This window comes from Bactrocera neohumeralis, chromosome 3 (assembly GCF_024586455.1).
Source record: "Bactrocera neohumeralis isolate Rockhampton chromosome 3, APGP_CSIRO_Bneo_wtdbg2-racon-allhic-juicebox.fasta_v2, whole genome shotgun sequence".
NCBI lineage: Eukaryota > Metazoa > Arthropoda > Insecta > Diptera > Tephritidae > Bactrocera > Bactrocera neohumeralis.
Genome location: NC_065920.1, coordinates 7,097,191 through 7,113,759, shown reverse-complemented (window position 1 = coordinate 7,113,759; position 16,569 = coordinate 7,097,191). Strand labels below are relative to the sequence as shown.

The 16,569-nt window shown below is 33.5% G+C and overlaps 1 protein-coding gene across 4 annotated transcripts in view; it reads left to right on the top strand.

Moving 5' to 3' along the window:
• Window positions 1-10,287: 10,287 nt before the first annotated feature.
• The window catches only part of LOC126754252 (serine-rich adhesin for platelets-like), a 45,097-nt gene continuing 38,815 nt past the window's right edge, over window positions 10,288-16,569 (top strand). For all 4 annotated transcript variants that reach the window (XM_050466259.1, XM_050466257.1, XM_050466260.1 and 1 more), the window contains exon 1: window positions 10,288-10,316. The gene's annotated coding sequence lies outside the window, so the exon portion shown is untranslated. The remainder of the gene's footprint in view (window positions 10,317-16,569) is intronic.

Below are 16,569 nucleotides of genomic sequence, written 5' to 3'. Positions count from 1 at the left end.
AAGCGCTGTACCACAAAATTTTTTCATACACGCTTTTGAAGACTACTTCATATTGAACTTGTTTCGACACCAGTTTAATTTTTTGTACCAAGTTATTGAACCAAATCAATCCTAATTGATATAAAAAACTAAAAAATTTGAATCAAAATGTTAGGCAAACTCATCACGCAACTTTTCTGAGTGACTACATTCAAACTACATACAAGCTAGGTGCCATGTAATTACTTTAGTAACCAGTTAATATAAACTAGACGACCTGGAGCCACTTTAGTTAGTTAATACAGACTAGTCCAACTTTAACAGCCTTAGTAACCAGTTAATACAAAACTAGTAGAATTATAACAGCTGTAGTAAACAGCTATGCTAACTGTAACCACTTTGGTATCCCGTTAATACAAACTACCCGATCGGTAACCATTGCAGTAACCAGTTTAAACAAACTAGTCCAACTGTAACAGCTTAAGTAACTAGTTATTACAAAATAGTTCAACTCTAATAGCTGTGGTTCCAACTATAATCACTTTAGTAACCAGTTAATGCAAACTAACCGACCTTTAACTAACTTAGTAAACGGTGAATACAAACAAGATGACATGTAACAACTTCAGTAACCAGTTATATACAAACTAGTTGAAAGTCGAAGTAGTTAATACTTTAGTAAGCAGCAAATTTTCGCTCGACACTCAATACTTTACCAATAACTTTTGATCACAAATCGATTTTCCGATTTGATAAGCTTACCATAAAAGACTTTATCTGCGCTAAGTTGGCAGCCACCAACAACAGCAAGGCAGGAGTAACACAAAGCAGGCTGTCACCAACAGTGAATTGTCATTAAAATATATGTACAATATTGACAAGCTGCACAACCTACCGATAGCTGCTTGCTTCTACGCCTTAACCCCATATACTGTGGAGGGCGAAGTGTTCCTGTGGCGCCGGTGGCTTTCCTGTTGAACTTATTGCGGAAGCTTTGCAAAATAGTTTGGCATGCACTGCATTTACGGGCATCAATAGATGTGTCGTTGCTCCTTTCTTCATATCCTTCGATTTTATTGCTGCTGTTTCCAGTGTATATCTCATCACCTCTTTGAACTCAGCGCCAATATGACTTACCATTAATCTAACACACATACTAATACAATACTAAAGAGCTGCTGCGTTTATACAGATATACATATGTTTGCATATAGGTCTAACGGATATCTTTGCTTTTATTACAAAGAAAATTGGATTGTGTTGCAGCTTTAAAGGAAATTTAAATTTACCTTCGCTTAAAACCACTACTTTGAGCAGTGATTCATAATACAGAAAAAATAAAAAAATAAAACGAGAAAAATCGTTAAAAATGTTCATTAATTTCAGAAAAATCCAAAATTCTATACACATATATACATATACTTTTTTTTAATGGACCGTTTGTAATAATTTCTGTAACTAGTCCCCAGCCAACATTACAATTTCATGGTTTGTTAATTAAAATTGTTTGTTTACAAAAATTTTTTTATTTCAATTTACAAAGCATATTTCCGCATTTAATATTCCCTTAATTAATTCCATTAGCACCTTGTTCTAATATTTGCCTGCTTTTGAAAGCATAATTTCCAAATCAATTATTTAATTTAGCAAAATTGCTAATACCAATTAAAAGTGATATTTACTGTGTGCGCATTTATGTAAGCCACGTCATTAAATGCTTGTTGTGTTAAGTGATAATTGCAATTAAATTAATTGCAAGTTTTAAGCATGCGTCTAAGAGAATAATAGGTGCAAAATAATGGGGAAATATGAGATGGAAAAATAAATTTATTTTTTTTTTTTAATTTAATAAAGTGTTTTTGAAGTCTTTAAAGCTATGCTGTATATTCAAAAATTAATTTAAAATATTTTTAAATTTATTTTTTTTTAATTTTCCAATTATTTTTATTATTTTGATATATTTCTAAAAAAAAACTAAAATTTTCTTTCACAGAATTTTCTAAAAAATAATTTATAAGATTTGTTGTCTATAAAAAAGGCTCGGTCACAATAGATCAGCAGCAGTGTTGCAGTTTTTATGTGGAAATAATTCTAAATAAAGAACATAATGCTTTGAGTGAAAGTTCGCTAAATATGCTTTACACCTAAATGTAGGCAACAGTTTTTGCTCAACCATTTGTATTGATGTTCTGGGAACATTATGCAAAATAATGCTTACATTTAAGAGTTTCAAAATTAATTATGAAAGATCAGTAAAGATTTTCTTCTTGAAATTTCGTTTTCGATTTGGAAAATTAATTTCAAAAAAATTACTTTTTCAAAATTAAAAAAAATCGATTTTTTTAATAAAATATATTTTTTAATTTTTAAACTTTAAATACAAAAAACGTAAATTTTAAATTTAAAAAAATCTAAATATTTTATAAAAATGTATGTTTTTGAAATTAATTTGTTTAAATAAAATATTTTTTTTTAAACTTTAAATACAATTTAAATAAAATAAATTTAAATAAAAACTTTTTTTTTAACTTTATATAAATTTTTTCTAATCTATATTTTTAATATTTTGAAAAATTTATTTTTTTGAAATTAACAGAAAAAAATCTTTACTAATGTTTACTAATTAACTTCAATTTTTTTAATAAACTATTTTTTTTTAATTTCTCAATTTTTTTTATATAAAATATTTTTTTTAATTATTGTTTAAAAAATTCATATAAAAATGATTAGAAAGGAAGGGAAATACGGAAAGCTTAATTGAAATATAAATACAACTTTTTATTTGCAGTATTTACTTTTCATTGATTTTTTTGTAAGAATAGCAGAAATTCCAAAGATTTTGCTATGAATATGACTGAAGAGATAGTATTTGCATTGAAATAAATCCAGTAGGATATGCTACCTGCTAGGACAAACTACATATCGCTGGATCCGTTATGATAAAGATTGTTTGTTGAATTTGATGGTACCATTTTGTTTTTGTCTTTGCTACTTCATACTATTGCTATATAAAAATCTGAAAAAAACAAAAAATAGTTCTCAAAATTCATACAAATTCCCGCCTCTCACTTTCGTTTCTGGTAATATGTTACACAAGCTTGTGGTAACCACAGCGGTAACCAACGCAGTTGCACTCATTTGTGTGGGAACAGCGCGTTTTAGCGCCACACGCCCACTGCTATTCACATACACAATCATATCCATGTATGTATATGTAAGTGAAAAGATATGCATTTCATTAGCTAACAAAACCATTGAGGACTAACATTGCATTTATAGCAGAGTGAAGCTAGTACTTGCATGCAATATGCAACACACCATTCTTCTACACATGAGTATAAAAAAACAAAAATATCCACTATATATAAATATATAAAAACTTAAATGCAAGCATACATACGCACATTCATATTGGTTTGCTTACCACACAAAGATTAACCAGTGGCCACTTGTCGGCCGGCCAGTGCAACCAATGAGTGCCGAAAGTGGCAAAGAAACGATTTGCGGCTGCAACAGGTGTGCTGCGATGGTGGCAATTACGCACAGTTAGTATAGATAAATGCACATCATCAGCACACACACACAATCGCACGCAGACAACTGCAATTAATTAACTGGCTTCTCATGAATAATACAACTGGCATCATCAGCGGCTGTTGATGAGCTCTCGCTGCCATATTCCACATAAGTGAGTGGCGCCCACAGCGCTTCCACCGCTCGCTTACATGAAGATACCTCCCTGTGGTAAACAACTTTTGCACTTTTGCGCATGTGTTGCAGCAACTTTTTAAATATGATATGCCCGCTAGTTAGTTGCTCTTCTGCCACTACTGTCGCTGTTGTTGTTGCCACATATGTGTGTGTGTTTTGGTGCGTTTGTGTGAGTCAAGGCGGTGGCAAACAACTCAATTAACCTCAACCTTCGTTACGCTGTGACGGTTGCAATGCGTCGTTGACAGTGACAACAACTACAACAACAAGCACATTGAACAAATTACAAACAACTATTTTTATACTTATGTATGCAACAACAGTAGCGTTGGCAATATTAATATTGAAATAACAGGCGGCCAAGTATTATGTTCAAATGACGTCAACCAAATTGGCAGCGGCTTCAATTGTGCTATTTTTTGTTTTTATAAGAGCTGCAGTTGAAGCTAGAAAATGCGTTAGAGAAAAAGAGAGAGAAGAACGAGAAATAAAAGTATTGATTTGCATAAATATAAAATTTCAAGTCAACACATCGCGTTTAAAAGGAAACTTTAGTTTTTCTTCGATTTTCTCATGGTGTTGCCACCTATTAGAAATTTTGAATTTAGATAAATTATTTATTATGCAAAAACAAAACAGGATGGGCATATAAAAGATTTTTTAAATTAAATTTATTGAAGTTTTTTTCATAATCATTTCGGTTCTATACTGGAAAATATGTTGAAAACTGTTTCAACATATTAAAACATATATTTATGAAAATAAAAAATATTTTGAAAACATTTTTTTGTTTTATAAACTCTAAAGTGAAAGAAATTAATGATAATATTATTAATATATAAAAAATATTTATTTTTGAAAATAAAAAATATTTTAAAAAACATGTTGGAAAAAAAATAAAGCGAAGGGAATTAAAGAATTATTAGTAAAAAATAGAAAATATTAATTTTTGAAAAAAAAAAAATATTTTGAAAAACATTTTTCGAACAAAAAGGTTTTAAATTGGGGGAAATTTAAGAAAATCTTATTGAAATTCAAAAAATATAGTTTTTTTTAAATGTTTTTGATTAAAAAAAATAGTTTTGAAAAAAAGTTGTAAAGCGAGGAGAAGTAAAAAGAAGTACTTTTGAAACGTAGAAAATATTAATTTTTGAAAAAAATTATGGACAAACATATGTATTTTTGGAAAAAGAAATTAAAATCCATTTTCGAAAAATGTATTTAAAAAAATTTTTAATTACAAAACGAGGGGAATTAAGGAAAATATTATTAAAATTAAAAAAAAATTAGTTTTTGGAAATAAAAAATATTTTAAAAAACGTTTTCGAAAAACTAAAATAAAGCAAGGGAAATTATAGAAATTATTAGCAAAAAATAGAAAACATTAATTTTTAAGAATAAAAAAACATTTCGGAAAAATTTTTGAACAAACAGATTATAAATTGATTGATATTGAAGAAAATATTATTAAAATTCAAAAAATATAAATTAAAAAAAAATATTAAAAAAAAAACATTTTTGAAAAAAAAAAAGTTATAAAGAGAAAAATAAATTGAAATATAGAAAATATTAATTTTTGAAAAAAGTACAAAAAAACTATGTTCAAACAAAAAATTTTTTAAACCATGGTTCAAAAATATATTTTAAAAAACATAAATTATAAAGCAAGGGAATTAAGAAAAATATTATTAAAATTAAAAAACGTGATTTTTGAAAATAAAAAATATTTTTAAAAACATTTTTGAAATGTATAAAACGAGGTAAATTAAAGAAAATATTATTATACTACATATATAAAATATTAATTTTTGAACATAGGATAAAATCCATAGGAAACGAAAGATAAAATAACAAATGTTAAGGAAAAAAAATTTACGGATAATCTGAGGATGGGAAAGGAAAGGGGAGTGGCGTGGTTGAATGTTTAAGTGTTAAAAACGGTTTATCTCGATTTCAGGCGAAACTATGACTCTTAAAGAAAAAAGTTTTATGACAAGGTTGGAGATAATGGAAAGATCACGAACACAATGTTTCTTTTTTCAAGAAATTTTTCTTATATGACTAACACACTGCATTAATATTATTTTTTTGTTTAAAATATTTTTCTTCTTATATTGACATAATATCGGGAAAAACCCAGATTTTCACTCAAAAAACTCTCAATTTGTTTATTTTGTTTATAATTTTCACAGGCTTCTGCATTAGTCTAAATCGAAAAAATTCTTAAATAGAAATACAATACATATATGTATATGCTCATATATATGTATGTGTGCCTATATTTACATACAAGTATGTATATATTTTTACAAATGTTATATTACCTACATATCTGTATGTAGACGTATATCTGAGCTTTAGAGCTTGAACACCTGACGATACAAACAACAATGAAAAAACACTCTGTCAAGGTCAACATTGCCAACCTTTAATATTTTCAATTTCATTGCTATTGTCACCAGCAAATCGAACTGGCAGCGATCGGCAAACGCTGCTCACGCTACCTTAACCATAATTGTCACCCGTCGTCGGCGACATTGAAAGCGAACGTGCCGCCACGCACACGCACCAATAATGCACATTTTTCACCGCCCTCCCTTGAGCAGCAGCGCCGCCTAACCAAGCGCAAACAGTAAATAAAACATAAAAACTAGTAATAATAATATAAAAACAAAAACAATTAATCAAAAACCTAATAAAAATTAAAGAAAAATTCGGTTTGCTACAAAAAAGTTATAAAAATATTTTAATAGGCAAACACCCGCCGCTTTGCGCTTCACATACACATAGGCGCGCGTGTGTGTGTGCATAATTCTACCCATTCGCATGCAATAGGCAATCAATAATTCACGAGTTCTGCTGACCAGTTGGCCATCAGCAATGCCAAAACGCACATGAAGCGCACGCCGAAAAAGGCAAGCGCGACTAAAAGCCGCAAAAAGAAAAAATCACAAAAAGGCAAGCGCAAGTAAAAATGGCATTAAAAATCAAAAATATATGTATATGTATGTGTGCATATGCAAAATGACAATAAAATATATTTATGCATAAATTGCTGTTAATCGTTTATTCTAAAAACGCACACGCCTCCGCTTTGGCGCGACTTAATTAAGTGTCGTTAAATGCACGGCAACAATAATGCGCTCACATGATAAATGCGAATGGCTATTAAAAAGAATAGCGCCAATGACAACAACACCAACTAGTCGGCACAACAGCTGGCACTAAGCATAGTTGAGTTATTGGCGTGTCGCGCATGCGCATAGCGAGCGCGCGTCGTCATTGGCAATGTAATAATGGCTACAACAACAATAAATACAAACCACGCGTACTACGGCATCGTCATCGCCGGCAAATAGTACGTGTGTGTGTGTGTGTATATATGTATGTAAAATCAAGTGTCTCCTCCAACATGTTGCGCACAAACCAGTCGACGCTGCAGCAAAAACCAGTCTTCGGCATTTGCAAATACACAACGCCACACAAACATACAAGCACGCTTAATACATAACTACACATAGGTATGTGTGTGCGCTGACTACGTAATGGACGCATGCGCCAACGTCACTTGTCGTTGCCGCCACCACTAATTGCCGTTGTTGTTGTTGCTATTGCTGTTACAGCAGCCTGTCAATTTCAAGAACCAGGTCAAGGTTACGCCGCCGGACGTACGAAGCTGCTGCTGCTGCTTTTTATAAAACTCACCACGCGCATGCGCGCTGACTGCGCCGCCTCTTTCTCGCTGCGCTTGCGTTTGAGCCAAGCTCTGGTTTCGGCCGTCTGCTATCTGTTGAGTGCCATTATCTCTGCATGTTGTTGGCCAGCATGTTGTTGTCTCTGATCGCTCGCTTTACAGCCTGTTAACGGTTGCTGCAACAAACAGTTTTCTTGTTTGCTTTGCTGACCAACTACTCACCGGAGTGCTTCGCCGCCTTTCAGTCGTTCGCTTGCGCTCAGCCAACGGTGACTTTGCGTGCTCCTCTCGTCGGCGTGCGACGCTCTGGCTTGTGTCTGCGACGCACTCTCAGCTTCAGCTAGTTACAGCATCAACATCAGTTTCGTTTAGTTTACCGTTGTTGTTGTTGTGTTGCCGGTGAGTTGACGCGTTGTGCGCTTGTTTGTTGCATTTTTCGTTGCATTAATTCTTGTTTTTATGCGCGCATATTTTGAAGGGCAATGTTGCACAACCGCTGACCTTCAAAGCGAACAAGTTTTTTGTTTTTATTTTTGTTTGGTTGTTGCAAGGGTGAGTCTGTGTGTGCGCTGGAAAAGATAGATTTGTATTAAAATATATTATATATTTTATTAAATATATTTATACATACATATAATTCACCATATATAAATGTGTGTATATATGTGTGTGTGGCCTCAAGGATGCGCCTTGCAATTGCACTTTGGCGTGTGAAATAATAAATTGCTTTACTGTCGATTGTGATCTTTCAAAGTGATCTTTAATTCGCGCAATTAAAAGTGATGATCTTGATCGAGAAACACGTTTTCGAAAATTATAAAATATAAAATGTGTAATGAATAATGAATAATGTGCAGAGTGTGACAGAAAAAAAGCAATAAGTACAGTTTGCTAAAAAAATATTAAATTTTTTTAATTAATTATATAATATAAGCAAAAAATAGAATTGCATACTTGATGAAAAGACGAGAAATTGTTTCAAATAGTGTAGTGTTGACATAAAATTTTTAGAATAAAAACAGTGAGAAGAAAAATACTTATTATATATGTATTATACATAGTCATATTTGAAAAAAAAAAAAAATTAAAAATGCTGCACTTAATTTTGAAAATTGGTCTTTAATAAGTCTTTTTATAATACAATCAAAAATATGGAGACTAAAAAATTCTTTGCTCTTTTATATCTAGACACACAACTTTTTTGCCTCATCGGGGCCACCTACTTTCGATTTCAGTATGGCTAATTTCTTGATTCTGATCCCTTTGTGCTTCCTATCAAGGTGCAAAATATCCTCTTAACTAAAAAAAATATTACTATCCTTTGAAAAAAAAGTACCGGGTGTCCCAAAGTAAACCCAACATTTAAATTTAATTCCAAACTTTTGCAAGCTGTAACTTGAGTAAAAATTTAAATATCGTAATAAACTGGGCGTAATCGGACCACTGGTACGACAATGATCGAAAATCTATACAAAACTGTAATTTTCCATGAGGGAACACAGTAGCTCCTGTGGGATAAAGTTAAAAAATGGGTCTTGGTCCGTCCTCTTAGAGATTTAATGCGAATATCTCCACAACTACTTAAGAGGCAGCGGAAATACTATAAGACCTCCTACCGAAAGAGTGCAAATGTATGAAATGGTTTTATTCAAAATACTAAAGGTAGTAAAGAGATTAAATTTTTCATCCGAGATGGTAAGAGAAATTTTATTCGAGCCGGGGACAAAATAAAACGACGGGCGTGGCACCGTTCACATTTAGTTGAAACCCCATATCTCATGGCCAACTCCACCGATATCAAACGAATTCGGTAGGTAATATAATTTTGGCATGCTTATATTCCAGTGTAAAAATGTACGAAATCTGACTACAACCACGCCTACTTCTCATATAACATAATTTAAAATTCCGTATGATTCTTACACTTCCCAGTTTGCAAAATAAACATCAATGTATGCATACTTGTGGCTGAAAATTACCAATGAATTTGTGTAAAAATTGTCAAAATCGGCCAACAACTGTTCGAGCCACAAATACAGAATATGTGTGCACCAGTTCTTACAGCAAACATTTTATCGAAAATATCGGAAAAAATACTTTCCTGATAATACATGTTATGCCCGTATGTCAAACTGGGGTAGAAGCGGATCTGTACTTTCTCCAGCCCCCTTAGTATTAATATAAAGGTTTGCCTGAAAACCTGAGAGTAAGTCCCTGCCTTTCATTCTTGCAAGTTGCAAGCGTATAAACTGTTTGGTTACATCCAAACTTAGCTCTTCCTTACTTATTGAAATATAGTACATTATTTTCTTATATTTTTTTTGTAACTTTAAGTTAGCCTAACAAAACAATACTTTACTATGTTTTAATAAGATAATAATTTTAGTTAAATAACGGTTATTATTGACATGAGAATACGCATTCATTACAACAAAAAAATCATCTTTCATTCGCTTTCAAGCCAACCTAGCGATCATCTGTCATTTGCAGTCCTTCTCTGCGCGTTAACCGCTCATAAATTATGGCAACGCCAGCTGTATGTGAGTGCACCATAGCTGCGGTTAAGCGCTTTGAATAACTGATTTTATGATTTATTTTCATGTACTGTTATTTATTACTGTACTGCGTATGTACTTACTTGCCATGATATGTTATGTGATATTTTATAGATTACTGATATACCACATACATATGTATATGTATGTATGTAGTATAGCTACACATTAAAAAATCAAAATATTGTATTTATGTTATAGATTAGCTACTCACTTGCCCTACAGTCTTGTATTTATTTTTATTTTACTATAATATTTGGATAAAGAATTCCTTAAAGGCAGATTTCGAAATTTATTTTACTACAATTAAATATTTGTAAATATTACTAAAGAAAATTATTTTTCTTGCAGACAACTAAATGATGCAAACTAATCTGGTAAGTCAACATTTATTTAATATTTAAATATCTTTAATATACAAATAGGTATCTTATAAAAGTATAGAAAGGACGACAATATAATAAAAAGAGCTTCGAATTTTTAAATGCTTATATAGTAATTATAAATTAAAAAAAAAATGTCTTATAAGTGCCTCAGCTAATAATTTATAGAAAATTTTTTTAATTTTCTATTCTCAAAATAGTTTAGAGACATTTTTTCAAGTCACTAAATTAAACCAAAAATGCAGAAAACGGTTATTAGAATATTAAAAAGGATTTCACGCCAGAGCTAACTACCAAGCCGGACGCCAGCTATAGGAGCTGTATGGAAGAAGTCGAGGTGGAGAAATTTCAACATTTCCTTCTTGATTGTCCCGCGCATGCGAATACAACACTTAAACACGTAGGAGCTCACACCTGGGGGCATCCAACCGAGCTGGCAGGAATAGCTATTAAACGCCTGAGCAAATTTGTATTGGCCACAAGGTCACTTGCTGACTTACAGGCTCGAATGCAGGAGTTATGACTTTATTGCTTCACAAAGTAAGGCATATAGTAGTTCAAGAGCGATCTCCGGTCCAGCTATCGAACCTAATCTTAACACACAAATTGCTTACTTTTTAAATGTTTATATCCGAAAATACTATCAAAACTACTAGTTCATTCAAGTTTTCGAAGTATTTGGATACCACTGGCACCAATTAAGTTCAAATTGCTATAAATTTGACACCATTTATTGACTTTGAACCACAACTATGTGGAATAAAATGCAAATTTGTCTATAATCATTATTTTGAAATTTATTTCGACCACAGCGCCATCCATTCAACTAGCTTTGTACCTTGACTAGCTACCAACCCTAAATGTATACCTTAAAAAGTTAGTCAAGTCTGCAGTCAAGCGCGTCATCTATCGAATTTTTTTATTCATTTCAAAACAAGCAAACAATTTTGGAAGCGAATTCTTTTTATCACAAAATTTTCCATGAGTTGAATGCTTATTTCGGCAGCACCTTGGAATTTTGTACACACCTAATACAGCGCCGTTTAGTTACCTTTTACGTTAACAACTCAATGTTTCTTGTAATTTGCTAGCAACAACACAAGAAATTCTAGAATAAAGTGGCAAGCAAATGAAAAAGATAATGAAAAACAAATATAGATTCTTTAGAATTATAAGAATTTCCAAGAAGCAAGCAAAGCAAGAACAACAGCAATGTCAAAGATTTCGCTTTAACTTGCCACAGCGTGCAAATTGTTTAAGGACATGCAAGCAAGCTGCAGCACCATGTAAGCATGTACACACACTTGCGAGCGCCAAACCGAACGGCAATGTTCATGACCATAAAATAATGGCCAATCATTTTAGCAATGAAATTGAAAATCGAGTTACATTGGGCGAACAAAATTAGTAAGCAAAAAAATGGATAAATCAAATTGGCAATTGCTAAGCAAAGCGCGCGCGTAAGAAAAAACTAGCGACAAGCGGCAACAGGTTTTTGCAAATTTTCTGCTTTTTTGTGCTAAACATTTTCCACTGCCAAACGCACGCGCGCAAGCACTAATGCGCCGCTGGTGACGTGTTCGCCTGTCATTCAAGCAGATTTCAAAGTCAACGGCGATTCTAGGCGCTCGCCGCAGAAAACAAAAACGCGCAACGGCGCAAAAACCCGCTTCTAACCATGAAATGCAACACTCTGCTAATGGCAAGCCGCCACCATTGTCGCCGCCGCCGCCTTGCCACCGTAGATGGCCGCATCAAGTGCAACCACATATTCTTACAATGTCATTTAGGCTATGCTATGCTGTGCTGTGCAATGCGATGCGATGCCATGTGCTGCTATGCGGTTCTCCAAATCAAAACATCAGCCGTCTGCCGCTGGCGGCTGTGACAGTCAGCCGAGCGCGTCAACCACAGTTGGCCGCCAACAAAGTTGCAGCTGTCACAATGACAAAGTTAGTTTTCGAAAAAACGGCAAAATAGAAGAAAAAACCAGCTAACAGCAACAATAACAACAAATGACGTACAAATTGTTCGTTGCGCCGCAATGTCAACTTTGCAAGCAGCAACTGTCTGCCCATGCGCTTATCTGTCACACGCCTTCTCTGCTTCCTTTGTATGCAAATGTGTTTGTTGTTTGTTTGTTGTTGCTGCTTTTCATTCATTCATCATTCTTTGGCTTGGCGTTTCTTGAAAAACAATTATTTGCTGCTTGCCATCAGCTTGAATTTGTGGTTAAAAGCAGTCGGGCACGCGTTTGCCCGCAGCTTCTGCAGTTAAACAATAAATTATTATTTTTCTGCATATTTTTGCTTTTATTTTGCTGTTGTTTTTGTTTGTCTTTGCATTCGCTAAGGTGTGATTGCATGCAGCCTTCACTGTGACATTGCTGTGCATGCAAGAAGTCGTGGTTGAGTGGGTACTTCTTGTGGTCTTTGTCAAGTACGCGCTTTGCGGTGGCCATTTTCAAGGTAGGCAACAGGACGTATAAGTAACTTTTTATTTTGGTTTGCAGGAAGCGTGGAAAAAAATGGAAAAACACGCGGGTATATGAAAGGAAATTGTGAGACTTGAATTATATTGGTATAGCAATAATAATAACAACAAAAAGAATCATCATTTCTCCATTAAAAAAAATAATTTTCCTACAAACCCAACCTTACATAGGAAGTCGAAAAAGTCTTTTCGTATTTCTATTCAAACTTCAACTTATTTTTTATATCCATACTAATAAATAAGTAAACAAATATGAGCCATTTTGTTCGACCACTTTTTGTCACTTTTCCGCTAGAGACATTAACTTTAAAACTTTCATCAGTGTAAGTCGAAATTTCCAGAACGGAAGCGATCGAACCATAGTTGTGCTACTCGACAGTGCTACAGCAGCGTCTCCATAAACTTCACAAATTTCCTTGGTGACTTGCGTGGCATTCTTCTCTTTTTTATACAAAAATTTCAAAATTCTTCATTTTTTCACTCATTTTTGAACAACTGTAACTTTTTTTTTCAACTTTCCCGAATTTAATTTTTTTTAGTCAAAGAAGCTTAAAATCTTACCTTTCCAACACTATATGATTTGACATAATGTAATTGGTAGCACTGGAGATATACGACTGCAACAACATCTATTGATAGAATACGAAAGGACTTTTTCGCCTACCCAATATTTAAAAAAAAATTAAAGTTAATATAATTTTATTTAATCTTGCTTAATTTAAAAATAAAATTATAGAATTTATAAATACAAGAAACTTCTTATTGTATAAAAACTCAATTTTTTAATAAAACTACTATTATATGTATACGCCCGTATCACTAGTATTTGTTAAAATCTTTTATTAAAATAGATTTTTTATATTTTTTTTTAGTATAAATAAGCATGTTTAACAAAACTTTAGTATTTTAAAAAATTATCTTCTGACAAAGGCTTATCTGCATTCTACAATCCACTCTTCCCTTGGCATTGACTCACACTTGACACTCAGCTGTGACTCATTTTCTCACATACAACATCTAATTTAATATATTTTTTGTCTATAAGCGCCTCTTTAATGATTCATTGCACTTGTGCAATTTTTTTCTAAACTTTCCTTGCACTGAAACTCACTTGCTATAGGCCTCGCCAACCGCAAATCAGCCACAACCAGTTAGAATACACACACACACACAGGCACACATACAGCAGCGGTGAATTATAGAAGGCTGGGAAATCGCCACGACACCTTGGCCTTAAAATGCAACGCAAAAAGCCTCTAAATACTACTAAATGCAACTGCATTGTATAAAATCATTTTTTTCTATAAATATTGCACTCTTTTATTTACTATCCTCTTACAAATTTGTGGAATATTAATTTACATGCAAGCATCTGCCGCTTACTCGTTGCTGCTGCTTCTTAACATTGCCACGTGACCTTTGCGCGCTGTGAAGGTGATGGCTGTGAGCATAGCAATAATTGAACGCATTGCTTGCCATAGGCAAAGCAAATTAATACGAGTTCAAAGCGCACGCATACGCACCAGCACACACACACACGCACAATTGTATGTATATGCGCTGAGAATTATGAATTTATGCATTGTTTATTAAAAATTCAAATTCAAATCAATAGCTGCATTCTATTCCAGCAGCATTCACTTTAGCGTGCGTACGCAGCTGCAGTTTTACGAGCGGCGCACGGGGCGTATGAGTAACCAACAGCGTCCGGCGACTGTGCGCTGTTAATGTCGAGTGATTAGCGCGCAAATGCTCAGCGCCTAAGCAATAATAAATAAATAGCAGAAATCACAAACAATTACGATCAGTGTCAGCGTAAGACGGACGAAAAAAAATAAAAGTAAAAAAAAAATAAAAATAAATAAATGCAAACATAAATGCAGTCAAAAGAGTATACATTTGTAATTAAATGCCACTGGAGGCGCTGCCATCGCACATTCAATGGCGGCATTCATGCTTGTCCTCCTTGGGCGTTTGGCGCTAAATAGCGCACTCGCACACACTCAAATGGAACATGTAACCAAAACGTTTGCACTTTTGCTACTGTGCGATGCGTTCATTGTTGTTGTTCTTGTTGCTCTAATAAATTGCTGCGCACATGACGACGCCGTCACCGCCGCCGCCGCTGCGACATCTATTTCGCGAAAATTAGTTCAAGATCAGCCGCTGCGCCACCACTGCCGCCACTGCCACCATTGTGAGGCTGTGTGAAATTCTTTGGAGTTTTGCGCCGCTTGCACTCAACTAAATGCACTGCAAAGCAAGAATCATTCATTACAACAACAGCCAGTGTAGCGCATGTTTGTTGTCAAAACCAACAATCGCCGCAAATCGATGCATGTCAACCTTGTCCCTGAGGCGTTTTTGCATTTCAAAGCGCTACAATATGTGCGCTTACTGTCAGTTTGACATTATGAAGCTACTCATACTCAGCCACACATGCATACATATGTGTGTGTGTATTTATGTGTTTTTTGTAGGCATATCTGCTAATGCATTTCTGTTTGCTCACTCGCTATGCAGCGCTGCTTAGTTTCATTCCAAGTGCGTGCGCTGTGATTTTATTTCTCTTTCGGTTATGTGAATCACCTTCGATTTTGGTTGCAGCTGCAGCAGCAGCAGCACATGCCCAGTGTTTATTATTCAGCAGTTTGCTAGCTTAGTGCCGTACACAGTTGGTGTTTGCCAAATGTGGCCGCCACAGTTGCCATATTCGCGCCACATCTATAATTTTTGGAATGCATGCTTCAGTGCTTACAACCGCTTTTGCGTCTCTCTCTCCAGAATTGGAACAGAAGTAGAAATCAGCTTTGCAAATAGAAATATGGTTTTTGTTTTGCTTTTGTGGAAAAGTGTTAGTACATACATGCTCTTACTTACATACTGCTCCTAATTAAGGATTATATTTAAGTGTTTTATGAGTTAAAAAATTAGTTTAATATGGTAATTTTTGGTTTTGAAATGTTTTAAGAGCAGAAAATTAGAAATTAGTGTTTAAAACTGGTCATTTTAGCTAAATTTTCAACTCTGTTTGATAACTGGTTAATTAGTTGGTTAGTTAACTGGTTCATATGAGTAACTACTAACCAAAATAGAGCGCACACCTAGTGTATAATTAAAAAAACAATATATTTATTTTTTTATTTTTATTTCGATAGATTATACCTTTCAAAATAAAATACTGAAATTTTAAATCGAAATCTGAAATAGTTTTTGAATTACAGCCATCTAAAATGTAGCCGCTCAGCTCAATCAAACACTAACAATATTCTCACCTAAAATGCAGAACAACATAACATCAGTTCTCATAAGTTTACAGGCGAAGGAAAAACGATATACAAGTAATAGAAACCACTGAATATTGAAACAAAAGTTGAGTTTTGGTTATAAAATGGTTATATATTGGTTATGTCTGACAGCGAAGGCTGAAAATTTTATATGATGTAGTAAATCGTAAAAATATTAAACTTAATTTTTTGATGATACGTTGTTTTGCATTTTAGGTGACGATATGCTGTACTAGGTTTCCATACAACTTTTTTTAACGCCGTCATTTTCTCAAATTTCGACTGTGGACCATTGAAGGCATAATATCTTCTAGGGATAATTTTAAAAATCTTTTTACAGCATTTTTATTTTTTTTAATTGACAAAAATCTCCTTTTTGGCTGTTAAACTAAGTGTACCCCATAAATCCATTGCAAATGGTGAATTATGACGTCTTTTCTTGCTTGATATTTTTTATTATTTTTTCT